Source organism: Oryzias melastigma, linkage group LG9 (genome assembly GCF_002922805.2).
Source record: "Oryzias melastigma strain HK-1 linkage group LG9, ASM292280v2, whole genome shotgun sequence".
NCBI lineage: Eukaryota > Metazoa > Chordata > Actinopteri > Beloniformes > Adrianichthyidae > Oryzias > Oryzias melastigma.
This window is the reverse complement of record NC_050520.1, coordinates 2953224-2962596: the sequence shown is the minus strand read 5'-3', so window position 1 is coordinate 2962596 and position 9373 is coordinate 2953224.

The window sequence follows — 9373 nt, the reverse complement described above, 5'->3', positions numbered from 1 at the left end:
TTTATTGGTGAACATGCAGCTCCGGATCTGTTGCTATGGAAAGTTGGTTGTTTTCCCACTGATTGGGGATGCTCATTTTCAATGCAAAATGACCTAAAAAGAAATAAATAAATGTTCAAAAGTGAATAGAACCACTTTGTTTATGTGTAAATCTTACTAACCACCGTCCACCACCGTCCAAAATCTCTGAATTTGAACGTTTTTGTGCTATTTGCATCATCAGGTAAACACTACTTTTAAAGTTTTGAATAATTTTAAATATTTTGCAATAAAGTCATTGCTACACAGCCCCTCTTTATGCCATCTTACACTGCATAGCTTAAACAGTTTATAGTCTTTATACTTTTTAATCATACATTTTTGATTTTCTATTTGACTAATTTCAAGTAATATTTGTAAACATTTTTTGAAACCATTTATTAAAAAAAAATCAGTCAAACTAGTTAAATCAAACAGAGACGTTTACATCACAGCACATGTATGGTTGCCCTTGACCTCTGACCTTTTCTGTAAAACATTATTCAACCAAATGTTTGTTTTTTTGGGACTGTACAACATTATTCTGCAAATATTGATTATTAATTAAATGTGCAACACATATTTTCTTCTTTATAAATTTGTACTTTCACCTTGACCTGTATTTATATTCTTTAGGCATCAGCATTTAAAGTTATGGGTTTAAACATAAAAACATCTTTCATGTTTTGCTCATTCTTTGCAATCGTTTCATGAGCTTCTTGGCTTCAGATATTACATTTTTTTTATATTTAATTTCGTTATTTCCTTCACATTTAAAAAAAAAACCCAAAAGATCTCATACAATTTGTTATATAAGGAAAATAAAAAGGAATATAAACGTTTTTTATCAAACCCTTTCACATTTTCTTGCTAAAACAAACACATTTTAGAGAATTAAATGTAGCAACCAAACATATTTTCTGCTGAATATCAAAGCTGAGGAGCAGATAGTTCTCCTCTTCCTTTAGAGTTTAAAACTTATACATTTTCTTAGATAATTTACCTGAATATAAGGTCATATTTTCTGCCTAACCTCCCAACCATCCATCCTCATACTGGACACACGGATTGCTGTACTTTGGTTGGTTTCCGTCACAGCTCCGGTCCAGGTTTGGCCCTCGGGTCGGTTCTGATTGACCATTGTACTGGTTTTGTCACACCGGCCGGCCATTCTGGCCCACATGAGAGGAACCACTTCAAAGCTGTCCCAGAATGTCTCTTTATGCAGTTCGCTTCACTGTGAGACGGTTTTTGACAGTCGGACCTTCACTCAGATAGAATACGTGGAAATGAAAATGAGATTGAAATGAAACTAAACTTTTACAAAGTTTTAATAAATATTTTTGGTGGTTTTCTGGTCAAAAACATCTACATGTAAATACAAAATATAATTTTCTGAACAATCTAATGTGGCATATAATGTCTTATTTTGAAGAGAAGTCATGCAAAGTTAGAAACATTATCGTATTTATGTTTATTTTTGTTCTTCATACCAACAGTGGTGTTTATCTGGGCGTGTATCGCCATACAATGTGTATCACAAGACAGTACCAGAAACAGTATTTCACTTCTTTTTTTATTACGGCTCAATAAAAACTTTATCTAAATATTAATAAACCTTTTACACACATACATATGTAAAATCCATTTTTTAAATGATCAGAACACTAAGGATTGGAACTGTATTTCACATTCAAGTGGCTTTTAAACAAGAAAATGTATGTTTTTTTTTCTTTTTAGGAAATATTTGTTCAACACTCAATTCTGTTTTCAAACAGGAGGTAGTAAACATGATGTTCTATCGCAAGATCTCGCAAGATTTTGCGATACTTCTCCCCAAAAGACGCATTGCCAAACGAAGTTTTGCCATATGATGCATCTCTGAACAAAGTATCGCCAAATGAAATATCGCCTAACGGAGTATCGCCAAATGAAGTATCACATTAATTCACTGAATCAGCCTTTCTTACAGAAATTTTTTTTTAATGTCATGATCTTTTTAAAAAGTCCGTGTCAGAAGCTCTGAGAGCGACACGCCTTTTCCTTTCCACTTTTCTGTCTTCAGAGCTCAGGAAAATGTTTTTCGTTTTTTGCATCTTTAACTACAAAAATGCAAGAATAAATGCCAAAAATTCACCCAAATCAAACCTGAATAATAAATGCTTTTTCATCAAATATGAATCATTTTGACATTGAAATATAAATCAATTTCTGTATTTCTCAAAAACTGGTGATATCACACACGTTAAAACTAGTTTTTCCACAATTTTTTTTTTTTTTTTACAGTGAAGGAGTAACTTTTAATTACACTGATCCTTCAAACTGGGTCAGTCCAACTTTCCAACTTGGAAATCCAACTGCAGCGGGATTCTCGGTGGGAAAAGAGAAAACCGTGTTTCCTTAATTCACCATTTGAAGCGGGGAGACATGCCTGATGTTTGCATTTTTAATTTGTGTGTCTGCAAAGGTGCAACGCATAATCTTCTAATCACATCAGTTTGCATATGCAATTATTCCAACATGTCTGCTGGTGTTAAATGAAGCTCACAGGATCAGAGAAACTGTTTTTTTTATGGTTGAATAAAACGAAATGGTAATTTCTAAGAAATGCACCACCTGCATGCACAGCCTCTCACCACACTGCTATGCCCCCCTCCCCTCAGAGCAGTGACCTCTTTCCAAAGGATTCTCTTCGAAAGACGGAGCAGTTTGAGGAACATCTCAGGAAGTGTCCAATTGCATGCAGTTCAACCGGGACTCAGACAGAAAAGATGCTAAATTCACCAGAAGGCTCAGCGTTTGCAGAACGTCATAGCTTTTCCTCAGAAAAATACAGTGGAGTTTAAAACAAACATTAATACAACTTAGATTTATTATAAGACTTACATGTTCCTGGAAACTTTCTGTTCCTTTTTTTCCATAAAGTAACAGAATTTAGTCTCCCGATAAACACATTTTGTGAGGTTGCTAGCATGCTAATTGAACACTTCATGCTTGGCAAAATTATCAAACACAAAGGAAAAGCACAAAATGAATCATTATGACTAAATGATTTCCCAGCAGCTTAAAATGATCTCTTTGCATCAGAATGAATCCACCTCGATAGACAATAACGGGACGTTAGCTCGGTTTACTCAAACCCTAGACATAGGCGAGCTAGGCGGCCGCCTAGGGTGCCATCTGCTGAAGCGGGCACCAAATTGCAATTTAAAAAAAAAAATTTGTACACTTTAATACACGTCTAATTTCATGTGAAATGGTAAAAATTGTAATGATTACAAAAGCCTCCAAAATATATCTACTGACATGCGTCATGTTACGATGCTGCATAACTCAGTGGACAATCCAGAGGCTGTCAGGAGAAACTTCCGTCTCTCCGTTCCTCCAGTCCGGCTGGCAGATCCTGAACCGTGACAGATTGTGAACATCTGACTGTCAGAGATAAGTGACAGCTATCACCTTTATCAGACCTTCAGTTTTCCACAGGCAGTGACTCACTTGCTGGAATCTGCATTAAGAGAAGCGACACCACAATTGGCAGATGGACGATAACGGGCTTTTCTATCGATACGAGCCGTTTGCCCTTGTTATGAAGCATCTTGAACATTCATAATGGACAATTATTGGAACATTTATAGTTCTTAGTCTCAAAAATATCCTTTTACGACAGCAAAGTGTGGATGTGGTGGTTCATCCTTCCAGACAGACATGTTTGCTTGTTGTGTCAGACTGTTAAAGCAGAGCGGCAGGAGATGCTGACAGCTCCACTTTGCTGGAAGTCATGAGGGGAAGAACCTCACATGGCTTTTACTTAAATGGTGTTTAAATCTTTGACTTTTGAGTCAAATATATGGATTTTTCCTATTTTTTCCTCAAGACTTCAAACCTTTTCTCAGTGTGTTTCTTTTGAAAGGATTTCAGACAAAAGTAATTTTCAAAATAAAACAATCAATAGCTAAAAAGATATTTATGTCATGTTTTGGTTCAGATAATATAAAACATGAAGAAATACACTCGTTTCTGTGTGTCTGTGAACTTACTTCATAAAAGCCAAAATACACAGATGTGATTTTTGAAGTTTAAAGATTATTGAGGAACAGGTCAGATGACATGTTGCTCCATCAAACGACACACTTACAGCTGACCAGTGATGAGCAGCCATGACGGTTTCTGCAGCAACAACATTTCAGCTCAGTGGAGGTTCAGTCACTAATCAGAGAAAACAGACCACAGGTGTTTCTGAACTCATTTACCTTAGAATCATGAAAATGATCAACACAGGTTTAGTCGTCTGACGTTATTTCATGCTTTTTTATTTATTTTGGCTACTTTACACTTTGTTCTAATAATTTATCATTAAAACATTTTGTGTGATCATGCTTGATATCAATCCTTCCAGTACAGCCCCAGATTATTTCTTTTTAATGGACATATTTTTCATTGTAGTACTATTATACACAATAACTACACAGTAAAATCTGAACCTGTCCAAAATACCAGCAGGGTCTGGAGCCGCAAACGGCTCTTAAAAGCTCAAATCTCATGGATCGCAACTCAAATCTCATGGATGGCAACTCAAGTCTAGTGGGTCGTGACTTAAATCTCGTGGATCGCGGCTCAAATCTCATAGATCACAGCTCAAATCTCGTGGATCACAGCTCAAATCTAGTTGTTCGCGACTCAAGTCTAGTGGGTCGCAACTCAAATCTCGTGGATCGCAGCTCAAATCTCGTGGGTCGTGACTCAAATCTAGTGGATCACAGCTCAAATCTAGTGGATCGCGACTCAAATCTCGTGGATCACAGCTCAAATCTCGTGGATCGCGGCCCAAATCTTGTGGATCACAGCTCAAATCTCGTGGATCGCGACTCAAGTCTAGTGGCTCGCGACTGAAATCTCGTCGGTCGTGACTCAAATCTCGTGGATCGCGACTCAAATCTCGTGGGTCGCGACTCAAATCTCGTGGGTCGCGACTCAAATCTCGTGGATCGCGACTCAAATCTAGTGGGTTGTGACTCAAATCTCGTGGATCGCGACTCAAATCTCGTGGGTCGCGACTCAAATCTCGTGGGTCGCGACTCAAATCTCGTGGATCGCGACTCAAATCTCGTGGATCGCGACTCAAATCTCGTGGGTCGTGACTCAAATCTCATGGGTCGCGACTCAAATCTCGTGGATCGCGGCTCAAATCTCGTGGGTCGCGGCTCAAATCTCGTGGATCCCGACTCAAATCTCGTGGGTTGCGACTCAAATCTCGTGGATTGCGGCTCAAATCTCGTGGGTTGCGACTCAAATCTCGTGGATCCCGACTCAAATCTTGTGGGTTGCGACTCAAATCTCGTGGATTGCGGCTCAAATCTTGTGGATCGCGACTCAAATCTCGTGGATCACAGCTCAAATCTCGTGGATCGTGACTTAAATCTAGTGGGTTGCGACTAAAGTCTAGTGGCTCGCGACTCAAGTCTAGTGGCTCGCGACTGAAATCTTGTGGATTGCGACTCAAATCTCGTGGATCGCGACTCAAATCTCTTGGATCGCGGCTCAAATCTCTTGGATCGCGGCTCAAATCTCTTGGATCGCGGCTCAAATCTCTTGGATCGTGGCTCAAATCTTGTGGGTCACGGCTCAAATTTCATGGGTCGCAACTCAAATCTCGTGGGTCGCGACTGAAATCTCGTGGGTCGCGACTCAAATCTCGTGGGTCGCGACTCAAATCTCATGGGTCGCGACTCAAATCTCGTGCATCGCGACTCAAATCTCGTGGATCGTGACTCAAATCTAGTGGGTTGGGACTCAAACCTCGTGGATCGTGACTCAAACGTCGTGGGTCACGACTCAAATATCGTGGGTCACGACTCAAATCTTGTGGGTCACGACTCAAATCTTGTGGATCGTGACTCAAACCTCGTGGGTCGTGACTCAAACCTCGTGGGTCACGACTCAAATATCGTGGGTCACGACTCAAATATCGTGGGTCATGACTCAAATCTCGTGGGTCACGACTCAAATCTCGTGGGTCACGACTCAAATCTTGTGGGTCACGACTAAGTGTATGTTTTTCTACAGTACACATGTGCAGTTATATGTGAATCTGTGCTCATTATAGAGAGAGCAGGAATATAAACATAGTGGGTGGAGTCATAAAGTTACACCATTGGGAGGGGGTCTAATGAGGGTTTATTTCTTCTCACTCCCTTTCAGATATATGTGGTATTTTTTGTCCTCATTTTTTTAAATTTTCTTCCATTATGTAGGCCTATGTGAAATAATGAACTAATAATAATATAAAAATTGCAATTTTGTGCATTTTTTTTTCACCTTGGGTTCTAGGCATGATGAAAGGTACTCAACAAATAAATTAATTTATTTATTGATCTCGATCATTTTTTCTGGATGACCTAAATTGTCCCATTATAATTTTTCATTTTATTCACCTTTCATAAATTTGACTCAACTACCTAAAATGTATTAGTAAAAATAAAAGCCTGTGCTGAAATAAATGAATAATTTTGATGTAATGAATCATAGATTTACTCTTTAAAGGTTGGGATCCACATGAACACACAGAATTGTTTCTCACTAATGTGAAACAATAATGTAGCGACAGATGATTAATCTTAGAGCAGACATTCATCACTGAGACAAACGCAGAGAAGAAACGCTCTGCTGCCTTCAAACAGATCAGAAAATGATCAGAAAAAGGAAAATCTCAGCTGGTTTTCTGTGTCACTCCTATTTTTCAATGGGCGATCATTTTCTGAGGACGGGAGGAAAAGGTGAGCCTGACCTGTGATGCTCGTTCATAAACACTCCTCACTTGTCCTTCATGAGAAAGACTTTCTCACCTGCAATCCATCCTGGCTGCTCTGATTTACGGAGTGCTGCTCGCAGACAGTCGGAGTGCTGCCTTTATCGGCACGCCGTCTTGGCAAATGAATTCCAAATGGCGTGCTGCCCTGTTATTTGTCAGTGCATTTGTTATCACTGACAAGCACAACCCCCTTTAAACAAATATAAATCTGGGGAAAACAATCGCAAAGAAGATGGAGCGTAACCTTTTGAAATATCACGCCGACCATCAGTTTCTGCAGCACATCATTTCCTCGCCGCACATGAAACATGAAAGCGGCGGCTGCAGAAGTCGTTGGGCGTGTTTATGGTAACTTCACACATGACAGGGAAAAAATGCCGCCGCACTAAAGCTGGAATGGCGTTTTTATATATGAAAACAGCTGTAAAGAAATGATGCAGTGATTGCCAAATCATCACACCGCCACCACCGTGTCTGACTGTGTTGTACGTCTGCTAAAAGGGAATTATTCCAGTCTCATAGATTCCTGTGACAAAGTATCAGAGCTACCAAGACAGAAAAAAATGAGAATGAAATACGTGAAATTATAAAAGAAAAATGTATTCAAAATTAAACTTTACAATTGTCAGGAAAAAGTATTTTCTTTTCTTAAAAAAAGTGGTGCAATTATTAAAGAAATTATTAACAATTATAAAAAATTATAAACATTTGACGAGAAAAAAAGTTTTAAATAAAATGGAAAAATTAAAAAAAATAAATTGTCCAATTGTATGAAACATTTAAAACTTTACAAAAACGAAGTTGCACAAGTAAAACAAAAGCATTGTACAATTATGAAAAATGATCAATATTTTATGAGAGAAAAGTCGTAAAGTTCTGATTAAAAATAAAAAAAAATAAGAAATTAAGTTGTCTAATTATATGAAAAAACTAAAAACTTAACAAGAATAAAGTTGCACAGTTAAAAAAAGCACAATTATGAAAAACTAAATTCAACAATTTACAAGGAAGTTATAATGATACACATAAAAAGAAAAAAAACGACAATTTACAAAAATAGAGTTGCATAATTATATATAAACATTGTACAATTACAAAAAAAGAAATACAACCCCTAGTGATTTCTAAATACATAATTTCAATCTCTTTTATAATTTGTCATCTTTTTTTATTCCCATTTGACTTTATAAGCTTCCACTCTGCATTTATTGCACACTAAACCACACCAGGGTTCACTTGCAAGTGAGAGTCAGAAGTCTGAGGACCAAGCAGCTCTAATATAAATGTATTATTTGAACAATTAAAACAAAAATCTTCTTTCCCCCTGAAGTAAGAACACTTTTAGTTCTTCAAAGTGAATTTTTCTGTACAACTTTAAAGCTGGAACCCAACTTTTCTTGGATCTCACAAAAGAACAAAGTTTAGTGGATGACAACTTCATATCAGAGGAAAACAAAAGGAACAGTTTCTTTTTAAAACATTTCAAACAAGTTAACAGTTGAGTGGCACAAACTTATGTTTTTTTAATTCTTTTTTTGTCAAAAACACATAAAATAAACAGCGCCTGCCTGATGTTTTTGTGTCACTTCAAAGCTTATTGTAGTTTTAAAAGCAGCTTTCAGGAAAATCAAACACTTTGTGTCAGCAGAACCCAAATGACAGTAAACAGGTATTTTGCATTTAATATCTACATTAATACTATTTACAAAATCCTTCACATTGATCTAAAGACACAGATCGTTGAATCCGTAGACTCAGATCAACCTTCAGCAAACCCTAAAGCTAATGAGGCCTGAAATATGGAGATGAATGTGAGATGAAGAGGAAGAATCATCTTCCAAACGCAGCAGAAGCAGAGCAGTGAAAGTGGAGCGCAGGGTCACGCCTCCCGTTTCCAAACACAAACATCCTCCATCCCAATCCTGAACGAGCAGACATCCCAGCAGATGGAAGCACAGAGAGTACTATTGTTAGGGAGGATGCTTTAACCCAGAATCCACTGTGGATTTTAGAGTCTGGATGATTCAGAAGGTTTGAAAATGAAGAGGATCTTCACAAAAAACCAAAGGAATAATGGAAACTAATGGAAAAATACCAAATATTAATCAGTTTTCCATAAAAGTATCCTATAGAGATAGAGAGTCGGTTCCAATGTCAGACACATCAAAGATGTAGTAGTTCACTTTCGGCTTATCGGGGTCGTCACAGCATAACAGCACCCACTCTTTCGCATCAGTGATTTGTGATCAGTGGACAACCCTGGGAATCGAACCCAGGGCTTCTGCGTGTCAGCCCTTCACCTAGCCCACTAAGCCACCCAGCCGCTCCTGAGACACATCAAAAGATAAAGATTCCCTTATGGTGAACAAAATCTTTAAGGTGCTTCTTCATTATTAAAAAGCAGCAGGTGTGACTGTTAAACTCGGGACAGGTGTGACGGTCAAACTCGGGACAGCTGTGACGGTCAAACTCGGGACAGGTGTGACGGTTAAACTCGGGACAGGTGTGACGGTTAAACTCGGGACAAGTGTGACGGTCAAACTC